This window comes from Pipistrellus kuhlii, unplaced genomic scaffold (genome assembly GCF_014108245.1).
Source record: "Pipistrellus kuhlii isolate mPipKuh1 unplaced genomic scaffold, mPipKuh1.p scaffold_m20_p_6, whole genome shotgun sequence".
NCBI classification, from domain to species: Eukaryota; Metazoa; Chordata; class Mammalia; order Chiroptera; family Vespertilionidae; genus Pipistrellus; species Pipistrellus kuhlii.
Window position 1 is genome coordinate 6,004,005 of NW_023425562.1, and position 12,265 is coordinate 6,016,269.

Genomic DNA, 12,265 nt, shown 5'->3' on the forward strand with positions numbered 1-12,265 from the left:
ATGTGCTAATGCTGACCAGGGAGTCTGTGACGGGTCCTTTCGGGAGGAATGGGGAGGATGCTCTTGGCATTTTGCCAGACTCGTTGCTGTGAGCTGAGATACACATGTACAGAGTCGGACAACCTGCTCCCCGGGGTACCACCCGCACCCAGCTCTTCCTCCTGACCCATTCCTGCATCCCCGGGTCTTCCCCTTCCCCGCGGAGTCCTGGCGCCTCTCGCCCACTGGAGCTGACCTGCCAGTGATAAATACCATTTAATTACAGAACAAGCTTTTCTGCCATTTCTCTCAGCACGGCTTCTATTGCCGGAGATTAAACTTCATTCCGATACCACTGAATTACCTTTTTAAACCTATTATTTCAATGTGATTAACTTCACTTCTTTTCATTTAGCTGTAAGCAAAATCTTGTTTACAAGGCAAAAAAAGTCTTTGCCTTAATATCGGCAATAATAATACAAACGAACATTGCAAGAAAATAATATATGTGGAAAACAGGAAAAAATGGCATTGATACATGAGGCTCCTCTTCAATTAATAAAAAGGAGGAAATATTTAAAAACAATTTATCAAAGAAATGTATACAGTTCATACATCATGCATTTGCAAAGAATGTACTAATATTCATTCCACAAATAGCCATGTAACCCTGGAATTCTAATTCCTTTGTGCGTGATGGAATCCGGGCTTTGGTTAAAATCCAGGGCCGGGTTTGGTTAATGAAGTGCCTGAACAGGCGAGGCTACGGATGGAGAAAAAGGCTGATGCTCTGGAGACACCTGCCAGGCTTCAGACCACGTTCTCTCTTTTGGACGCGGCCGAGCGCAGTGGAGGTGTTCAGAGAAGGCTGTTAACTGCAAGCCTGGGTGGCCACCCCAGCTTCGAGGATAGTTTTTAAGGAACGCCTCCACCACTCAGTTTCATTTGTGCCTCTTCTACTAAAAAACAAACAAACAAATAATCCCCCCACCCAAAAAAAACCCAAAACAAAACACAACAACCCATAATTGTATTAAGCACTGAAAAAGGGAGATATGCCTGGTGATTTAAAAAACATTGTTTTTCTTTGAAGCAAACCCCGACAGACTGTTCCCCAAAGTTGTCAAGGCCAGGCGGCCACTGGGAAGTGGTGGCATCTGTTACTGCAGTTCTGCAAACTCTGACTCTGCATGGAGCAGGGACACGGGGTATGTGTTGGCAAACAGACCCCGCCTGCCACCACCCACATCTCTCTCCGGTTATTTTGCCCATTTTCTTTCAGGGCCTTCCTCAATACACACTTCCCAGGGAGCTCCTTTAGCAGGTGAGGCGGGGAGATTAGCATGGAGATACAATGAGTTCTCCTGCCCACACATAGAACACTGTGCTTTTGTAAGGAAATCATTGATATCAGATTGAATATTCCCACATAAGGTGTCCGTGTTTAGCTGATGTTTAGACTCCTCGGCATCCGTGAAGTTTCATGAGGAAAAATGGAGAGTTGGTGAAGGGCTTTCCAGCTGCTGCCAGGGTGCCCAGCCCACTGTGTGAAACCGCTTCATGGCCGCTGGGAGGAGGCAGCTGGGAGATGCAGAGGTACAGGCCCAGGACCCGGACGGCAGGGGGCAGCTACTCTGGCTGCTCCTTTCCCCCAGATGCTCCGTGTCCTTGGTGCTCACTGTTGGCCCTGACCAGAATTTCTTGCCATCTCTCTGCCTCCCTCCTTTCTCCCCTCTGTCCTGCACATGTTTGATGAAGCACTTTCGCTGAGCACCTCCTCCAAGCCTGGTCTGACTTGGGGCTTGGCATGGCAGAGAAAAATGAGACACCCTAAATTTTCTAATCCATGGAGGTTGTATAGGCATCTCATATGCACACAGACAAGCACAACCAACCTGACCAGCTTTTCTCTGCAACATCCATAATGCTGAGATCGTTTAGGAACTTCCAATGAAGGGACTCACTCGTGCTGGCAAGGAGAAGGGGCGGCAGACCTGACCCAGAGTGGGGCCTGATCTCACCATGGCTAACGGAACCTGTGTTCCCGGGTAGCACTCTGCCTTGTTCTACCCAGAAACCGACGGATGCGGATTGTCAGGAACTTTAGTTACATATTCTCATCTCGTCCTCAAAACAGCTCCTGTTTTCGAAGAGAAAACAGAGGTGGCAGCAGATGTGGGTATTGGTCATGCAGGCACTTGGTCCTGTTCCCTGTGGGGATTTGCAGGGCTGGAGCCCTTGGGGCCCCTGAGAGCTGTTTGATGTGTCTGTGGGACATTTGCCATCTCCGAGGGAGGGAGGGGGCTTGTCAGAGGGGTGGGTGTCGGCAAAACAGCAGAACAGGCAGAGCAGTCACTTCTGGGGGTGCCCTCGGACCCCCTTCAGTGGGGACCAGGAACTGGTGGACCCAGAGCACGCCTACTTCTTCCAGGGTGGGGGCCAGGCTCCCGCGGCTGGGAAAGTGCCAGAAACCATCAGGGTGGGTTGACAGATGTGTTTTCAGCATCTGCCTCACTCCCGGTGCTTGGCAGATGGGCTGTAGGGACCAGGCAGCTGAAAACCTGGATCCCTTTCAAACAGCTCCATCCCCCGTGCTGAGAGCAGAGCGTTTCTGGAGGGTGGTTGAGGGGCCGAGCCCCGGGGTGCTCCGGGCCCCAGGAAGGCCCACTGGAACCTCGCACAGAACCTGGCTTTGTTGACTCAGGGAACTGTGGGTCAGAGGGAACATCCCCTGGCTTATGAAATCCCTTATTCTGCACCTGTTCTTGCAGCCTTGCATTTCACCTTCGATGCTTTCAGACACCTGATAACCTTGAGACGTGCCCACTTGCCAGACGGGACTGTCCAGCTGAAGGCTCGCCTGACCTTCCAGAGCTGGGCTCTTCTCCGAGGAGTCGCCACTGGCTAGTGAGTGCTTCACGTGTGGCTGGTCCACACTGGGATATATTGGAAATGCAAAAGGCTCATTATATGTCAAAAAGGGGTAAAATAAATCAATCATATTTTTAAAAATATGGGTTACATGTGGAAAGGATACTATTTTGGATTTGTTGGGTGAAATAGGATATCTTATTAAAATAATTTTCACCCGTTTCTTTTCACCCTTTAAAAGACTGAACAAAAACTGTGCATCTATGGATGAGGACAATGGGGGGTAGGGAAAGCGCAGAGGGTGGGGTGGGAACCTGGTGGAGGGGAGTAATGGAGGGGGAAAAAAAAGAGGAACATTTGTAATAATCTGAACAATAAAGATTTGTTAAAAAAAAAAAAAGAATGCGGCTACTAGGACATTTAAAACCTGGGGCTGGTGTTCTCTGTAATTTGGACAGCGCTGCCCTTGCGGGTGGACATTGTCGCACTTCCTCAGAGACGCCGTGCCTTGTCTTCAGAAAAATGTGCCCCAACGAGCTCTTACTGCGGAGGACTGCCAGGCTTGGAGGCAAGAGCCATCCCTTCCTCTCTTGAGCAGAATGTGAGTCAAATTGGGTCCTCGGGGACCCAGGCCAGCTGTTTCTGAAGAGCGGTGGCTGCAGATGCTGTTTTGGTGACTCCGAGCAGTTTCTGCTGACTGGCTGCCACAGCATCTAGACACAGCCCCATGCTGGACCCAAAGCTCGTGGTTTCTCCCTCTGGACCCACAGAGGGGCCTTTGGGGGCTCCCAGCAGCTTCTCTTTCTGCTCCCTATGGTGGCTGGGTTCATCCCTGCTGACCCACAAGACCCTCCCCTTCTCCTGCCTTGTATCTCTTCTACCTGGTTGGGCTGCCAAGTGCCAAGCAGGCCCCTGCAAGCTGGAGCAGCCTTGGGAAGTAGGCAGGAGGGGCATGCTGCTGTGGCTACCCCCATCCTGGGTCACCCCATCCTCATCCCCACTGCCACCTGGGACACAGGAGACACTTATCCCAAGGGATGGGGGGCAGGGGGACGGGGTGCTATCTCTGCTCTGTGTCTCAGCCAAATCCACCCTGAAGCCCATGCAGCAAAGCCACTGACCCCTTTGCTCAGAGGTGCATCCTCTTTGCCCCCCTCCAGGGGCAGCCGGAATACCCCGTCTTCAGAGGCCGGCTCTCTTGGGGGTGGGCGAGATTGTGCTTGATCTGCATTCCTCCATCATGGAGTAGATATTTATTGAGCAGGGAGCTCTGGCAAAATAGTTGCAAACAAAAGCACTCAAGGCCTTGGCTCCTCAGAGCTCACTCTATTGGGGGAGGGGGAGTACTAATCAAGAAATCACACAGACAGCAACTCTGAGAGCTATTTGGCAAAGGATGCCTGAAACTGATCTAGTCTTCGGTGGAGGTAGCTGGGACCAGAGAAGGCTTCTCTGAGGACAGGGATGCTGAAGCTGAAATAGTTGTATTTCAAAAGCTTTGCCTTTGTCCCTATTCAGCTCCCATGAAAGGGCTAGCGTCCAGCTCCCAGGAGAAGGTATGTCTTGAGGATCAGGTGAGACTGGAAACCATTTACCAGCATGGCCTGAGGCAGAACTGTCTGGAGGGAAATTTTTAATGAGAATAGAGAAGTGAGCCAGAAAATCAGCAGTCCTGGCATTTTGTCTTAAGCATAGACCAGACTGCAAGTGGGGTGGGGAAAGAAGTTTAAGGTTCGGAAGGGGGTGGGTGGGGGGTTGGGGTTGGGGTTGGGGTGGGTGACAGGGTGTGTGCTTCCCTCCTGTGCAAGAGTCCCACCACTGCACAGGGATGGCTTTGCAGATCGGTGTGGGTGCACGCTGCATAGCTGGTGTTGCATGGGCCTTGTGTTTCCCTGGATCTCAGGAAACCACCAAATGCTAGCGTGTGCTTGGTGGGGCACCCATGGCAGAATGAGTCCTGAAGCAGGAAACTGGATTCCACTCCGATTTTGCCCCCCGACCCACTGCCAGTGCCCAGTGTGACCTTGGGCCAGCCCCTCGCCCTCTCTGGAATGTAGCCTCCTCATCTGTAAAATGAGGGGGCCAGCAGGGGTGACCTCCAAGCCCACGTGCACATCTCAGGTTCCAGGACCCTGGGAGTCAATGACGTGCTTGACTGAGCCGTTCCCAGCTGGAGCCGAGAGGTCGGGGTTCAAGCCTGTTATGAAGCTACCACTCAGATGCTGCCACTTCTGATATTAATTTCTTTTCTTCCCACGAGGCACGGAGGGCTTTGCGAATGACTCCGAGAATTGCCTCCAGCTTTGGGGTGGACGCTGGTCCTGAAAGTAAATGGAACTAAAACCCCAGAGCACTCCCACCTCAGGTTTCAGTGAAATGACCCAAATCGTCCCTTCAATGAGCACACTGTGGCTGCACTCGCGAGAACAGGGAGCTGGTGACAGACTCATTCTGCTTGCCCTCAGACCCATGCTCTGCTCCATTTGAATCCTGAATGAGCTGGCCTTCAGAGCAGAGAAAGCCCCGCTTTCATCACAAGTGCAAGGTCATGGTCAGGGTGTTGTTCAGCTGTGAATTAGAATCCTGAAACTAGTAGAGTAATTCCAGGTTACCTCCATGCGCCTCTTTCTTCAGCCATAAAATGGGAAAACAATATTCACCCACTCTCATCAAATTAGTGTTAGGAGGATTAGAATGAGCTCACATTGCATTGTATGAAGCACCTGGCTCTGTAGATTATTACTATAAAACTAGGGGCTGAGGTGGGGTCTTGGCCCATCCTCCGTGCCCCCGCCTGGCTCCTTCCTCTATGGCCCCTGGTCTCCTGTATGCTGGCAGCCTCACTCCCATCACCCCTGCTCCCATGTGCTGATGGTGCTGACCCCACTCTCACCCACCAGCAGTGGGTGTGAGTGACATTTGCTGCCCCAATCACCCCTTAGGAACAAGGAGAGATAGTGAAGCCCTCAGGGGTGATCAGGACCCAGCAGCGGAGCAATCGGGACTGATGCTGGGTGCCAGCAGCAGGTGCAAGCGGTGGCTCCAGCTCCAGCAGCAGGTGCTAGAGGCAGCTGCTGGCCCTGATGGCCCCTCAGGAGCAGGAGGAGGTGGAGAAGACCTCAGGGGTGATCAGGGCAGGCACCTGCTACTTGCACCCACTGGTGGCACTGAGTAATCAGGGCTGGCACTGGGCACTGGCAGAGGGTGTGAGAGGTGGCTCTGGCACCAGCAGTGGGTGTGAGCAGGGCCTGCACTGGCAGCAGGAGTGAGCGCTGGGTGGGAGCAAAGAATTTTCAGTAACCACCAGAGGCTCATCCTGATGACAGTGACCAGTGCCAGGCCTTGATCTGGTGCTCCTGCTCACCTGCTCCACTATCCTGCCGCATGTTCCACGAGCGCCCCCTGGTGGTCAGTGTACATCATAGTGACCGGTTGTTCGGTTGTTCAGTTGTTTTGCTGTTAGGTCAATTTGCATATTAGCCTTTTGTTAAACAGGATAATAAAAATGTATATTCCTTCCAGATGAAAAAAATAGAGCTTAGAGATGTTATTGCTAATAAATGTACCCTTCATCTGTACAGTGCTTTACCTTCCAAAACACCTCTGTGTGTTTATTATCTCACTTTATTCTCCCAGAGACTTCTGAGGCAAGTATCATTACTCCTCTGTTTTCTCTGGAGCAATGGCTCATGAAGGACAAGTGGAATGCCCAAGGTTACAGCTACTACCCAAAGGGACAGAAACCCCGATCTGATTGCTCCTCAGTGGGGCTTTCCCCATCATCTGACGCTGTTTGGATTGGACACACAGCTCTTCGATCCTTTCCCCATTGCAATTCATGGGATGACCACTGTCTCTTTCCTGGTGGGTGTTGGTCACTCAGAACTGTGCCTGCTTTGCTAGTGGGCATGCACCTGCCCTTCTCCCGCTATGTGGCTAGCAGGCAGGGAGTGGGCTTAGAAAGCTCTGAGAGTGACACCTTGGCCAAATTGCAAGAATTTCAATCTCAGGCGAGTGGGGCTTGGTCTCGGGGTGAACTTGCCCGAGTCCTAGATAATAGGTGGGGGTGGAGAGGGGCAGGCAGCCTGCGAAGGACAGAAACTCCAGGAGCTCTGAGCACAGGCCCAACGACAGCTCACGAATCCTGGCTTAGGCTTCTTCCTGCTCCTTGCTCCCAGGGGCCCTGCCGGAATTCCTTCTAAGACTCTTTTCCTGCCCTTGAGATTCTCCCAGTCAAGTTCCTGGAAAGGCTGTTTGGGAGGCCACGAGCTACATCAGCTGGCACAAAAGTTTCTGATTCTTTTCCAGCTCAAAGGGAAAACACCTCTTCAGGGGGGAAAATAAATAAATAAGTAAAGTAAGCCCCCGGAAACAATACCTTATCTGAATAATAAAATTAAATTATAACAGGGCTGTCGGTGACACAAAATCTGAGGGTGACAAGATGTAATCTCAGTAAAAACACCGGATCTGTCTGTTTATGGATCTAATAAATTATGTTGGAATTGCACTCTTATAAATCCAGGCTGTCGAGAAAACCCAACAACTAATTCATCAGTTGCTCGTCGAGAGGCCTGCTTCTCCGTTCCAATTGCTCACCATGTAGATAACAAGGAGCCGTACAGACCGGCTGGTTAAATGTCATTTGTTTCAGAGCTGTAACACGGCATGGATCATTGCTCACACATAGTCACCCAATTATATTAACCTGTGCAGCTGCATGCTGTAATGACATGACATTAAGGAAGCCACTTCAGAGGGGCGTTCGCTTCCTTCCTTTCCTGCCAGGGGGACAGCCCAGCCACTCTTCCCCCTAGCAGCGCCCTTGTCCTGTTTTAAATGTAAAACAAAAGCTCTTGAGCAGAAGGAGCAGGGAGTCGCTTTTCTCTGGCAGCCTCTGAAATCTAAAATATTTTCGACTTTATCCTCAGCTTGCTGGCTGAGTGGTTTTTGTGTGTGTGTGTGTGTGTGTGTGTGTGTGTGTGTGTGTGTGTGTGTGTTTTAATGTAGCAAAACCCAAAGGACCAGGTTTCTCCCCCTCCCCCTCCATGCCTTCCTGAAATGTATAATTTCTTGTCTTCGAGGATGGTGCTGAGGCTGTCCCCAAAACAGGGAACGCGGAGATGAGCTGAACTGGGAGGTGAGAAGCCCAGCGAGAGAGATCCTTGTCCACAGAGGAAATTACAAGGGAAAGCCCTTCTGGGTACTCCTAGCATTTGGGGGGACATCTAGTTCCCTTTGTCTTGTCAGATCTATAAAGAGAAGGTGAACAGATCAAGTGGGTCCCAGAGCTTTGTGTGTCTCAGTCTGTGCGCTGTCGACACGTGGGGCAAAATTGTTCGGGGGGAGGAATGTTTCCTGGCATCTTGAATCTTTAGCAGCATCCAACCCTCCCCTCCCCTGCCAATGTCTGCAGACATTTCAGATATCCTAGGAGGGGGGAATCGCCCCCCCTCCCATTGGTTACCATTGGTCTAGGACAATAATTTCACTCTATAAATACTTAGCAAATATTCCCAGAGCGCCGGACCCATGCTTGGTTTGGGGCCCTTTAAGTGGCTCTGGATCATTCTTGAAAAAGGAGGGGCATGTCTGTGAACTCCCAAAGTCTGTCTCCTCTTCAAGCAGAGAGGTGGCTCTGCCTCCCAGGCGTTCAGGCTTGCATCCAGCTCCTCTGTTTAATCGAGGTGAAATCTCTTGGCTTTGGCTGCTTCATCTGTGCGACTGGGCTGCTGTGAGGAATAAATGATTTTCGCAGGTAGAGTGCCAAAGGCCTGCGCACAGGAAGCCTTTGGCACTTGGGCACTTGGTGTTATTTTCATTAAAGCCTATTCATGAAGGATCCTGGGGACCCTGGGGGTAAGGAGTTGGCTCCAACCTCAGGGACAGAACCCTGCCTGGGGTCAAGGCCAGGCAAAGAAGGTGTCCCTGAGCAGAGCTTTAGTCTGAGCAAACAAAATCAAAGAAGCAGCCCATGAGAACGGGACTATGCTTAATCAGAAGGGCTCTTTGGTTACCATTGCTGGCTGCTATCATCTATCTATCTATCTATCTATCTATCTATCTATCTATCTATCTATCATCATCATCATCTATCTATCATCTATCAATCATCAACAAGTTAATCGCCTTTTCTTATGTGCTAGGTGCTGTTGTAAGTGCTTATTACATCACTTACTCCTCATAATAACTCTGTGAGAAAGAAAGGGAGTCTATCATTACCTGAATTTTACAGGTGGCAAAATCAAGGCACAAAATTTCCCTTCATTCTTCCCTCCCTCTTTTCCTCCATCCTTCCCTCCCTTCATCTCTTCCTTCCTGTAACTTACCCAGTGTAATTTATTTATTACTAGTGGCCCAGTGCACGGATTTGTGCACATTGAAAGGAAATGAATTTGAAGAAATATTTTAATATCACTGTTTACCCTTCCTCTATATTAGAAGTGTCAGAGATGAAAGAAAATTAGTAAAATGTACAAGAAAATAATATATAAATTGATTAATAAAAAACAATAACAACATGATATAACAACAAATATTTCCATGAAATTTTTACTGATAGACTCTTCATTTATCATTAATTTTTACAAATATGCCAGCTATTCTGGAAAATTCATATCATTTGGACAAATTTTGCCTTTGCTACAACATCAAGTAAATTTTTCATCAGATGGTTTTTCATTGGAGAAATTTAGGGATAGGCAAAATTGACACGTAACAGTCATTCCACCACAACTATGTTTGATCATTGCATCCTTATTTATCTCATTTTCGCTATGAAGGTAGTTCCTACCAGTATTGGTAGTACTTGTTGATGACTGTTCTTCAGACATATTCTGTTGACGACATCACTTTCTTTTAGCTTCAGAGGTACACTGTGCCAATAGTTGTTCTTCAGACATAGTCTATTGACAACATTGCTTTCTTTCAGCCTCAGAGGTATATTGTGCCAAAAGCTGATCTTCAGATTATTCTGTCAACAATTTCAGCTTCAGAATGTAAACAAAAAATATGACATCATTACCTAGAGCCAACAGCCCCCGTTTGCAGGCTGTGTTGTGGGCCACATTTTGTGCATGGCAGCGTTGGCTGTGATTTGATGGGCTGTCGCTTTGGGGTGGTGGTGGGGCCTGTGTCTCACTTGGGAGAAACCAAGTGTTGCTTTGTCTGCACCAGGTCGTGGGTCATTTCTCTGTATGCATCAGGGCAGCTCCTGCATTGAGCATTTACCCCCTGATGTTCAATGAGCATCAGAGCTACCAGTTGAACAATGGGAAGGACACCTAGCATATTAGCATTTTATATATATATATGATGGTTCACACCTTATTATTGCTGCTAACTCCAGCTCCTCTCACTGATAGGGATAAGGTATGCCTTGTTTGGATCAGGGTTCATATGGGGATAAAGCAAGGACAGAGGTTGGGAGGAGGCCAGGGCAAAGAACTACCCATCTCCCATACTGAGCTTGCTTCCCTGTTTTTAAGTTAGTCACACCTGTTTCATTTTCTCACTATACCATAGAAATTCTTATGTTTAACAGCACAGAATCCTGGATTGTTAATCAATGAAAGGTACATAATTTCCACCAGCTAAAACTCAGATAAGGTCTTAAGGCAGAAAGTGGAACCATGTGGAGAAAAGGCGGGGGGCAGCCTAAATCTCCCCATTCCTATTCTGTGGGAATTGTGTTCTAGCAATACTCTCCCAGCAATCCTCTCACACCAGTGCAGCAGCTGGCACTGTAATGCCACTGGAGTGGAAGTGCATAAAGGTAGATGATGCACATCCTGGGATGTGATGTTTGCATTGGGAGGGGTTGACCCTGGGACAGACATGATGGTTCATGTGTTGGAGTTTGAATTTACACTTTACACAGATTCTTACAGTAACATGAACAGTTGGCTGGCTCATGAGATAGCCTCATTCCCTGTGAGCCAGCAGATTCATAGTAAACATGAAACTGAAAAACTGTGGAAAGTTGGAGAGAGGATTAGAGGATGTCGTATGAGCCAGCTCTCTGGCATATGTTATGGATCCATGAATTCAAATAGCAGCCAGATGGAGAGTAAAGAGAAACCAGAGAACTCTCATTTTGTTTACCAGAGAAAAAAATTGTCTAGACAGGCTCGCTCCTTCCTTCTTTCCTTCCTTCCTTCCTTCTTTCCTTCCTTCCTTCTTTCCTTCCATCCTTCTTTCCTTCCTTCCTTCCTTCCTTCCTTCCTTCCTTCCTTCCTTCCTTCCTTCCTTCCTTCCTCCCTCCCTTCCCTCCCTCCCTCCCTCCCTCCCTCCCTCCCTCCCTCCCTCCTTCCTTCCTTCCTTCCTTCCTTCCTTCCTTCCTTCCTTCCTTCCTTCCTTCCTTCCTTCTTTCCTTTCTCCCTTCTTTCCTTTCTCCCTTCTTTCCTTCTCTCTGTTTTTTCTTTCTGATCAAGGATGAATAAATAGAAAATCTTTACCACAAAACAGAGAACTTAGTACAGAATGCAAAGAACTTACTTCAGAAAAAGTCTGATTATAGTAAACTGAAGAACATTATTTAGAACATAGCCAAATTTGTCTTTTCAGCAAAATTCAGGGAAACAGTAATTTATGATACAAGAAATGAAAAATGAGCTGATGATACACTAATATAAGATATGAAGGGAGAAGGCTGAGAAGAGTTAGAAATAAAAGAGAACCAAAATTTAAAAGGCTAAATATAAAGAAACAAAAGTAATATCAATATCAGATGCAGTGCAAATGATTGATTCTATTTTCTCTATTTGACAGAGAAAATAGAGTCAATAATCACGTTATCTCTACTTTACATAGTGTTATGATCTGTTCAATGGACATAACAATATTTCCTGCTTCAAGGAGTTGATTTGAACAGTGAATAAAATAAAGCATATAAAACACTTGGGAGATGATCTGGGATAGGGGTATGACTTTAATAAATATTAGCCATTATCTTTATAATTAAAAACTTATGTACAACACTAATATGATTACAAAAGAAATGGTTTTAATTATGTATTTGAACTAATAATAGGTGAGGCAGACATTGGACTTGGAATCATGAACAGTAGATAAACTTGAAAAGCTCTAGCAAAATATAAGAGGAAAAAGCAGATATTAAATATATAAAAGACAGAAAGTGGTGCTTCAACATAGAGATCATGGTTTTTCCTAAAGAAGAGACCACTGAGTATATTCTTTCATACATATGAAAAACTAAAATATTTTCCCCAAAATTCAAAATACAAAGTTTTAAAAGAGACTAGAACAACAAATAAAATAACAATTGCAGATGAACTAAAAGAAAACTTTCTAAACCTTAAGAAAAATATAGGCATTTTAAAGGTATTCCTTACACAATTTAATTTGGAGAACTGCTTATCACATCTTCCTCTTTGAGCATAGGAATGCCCAGTGC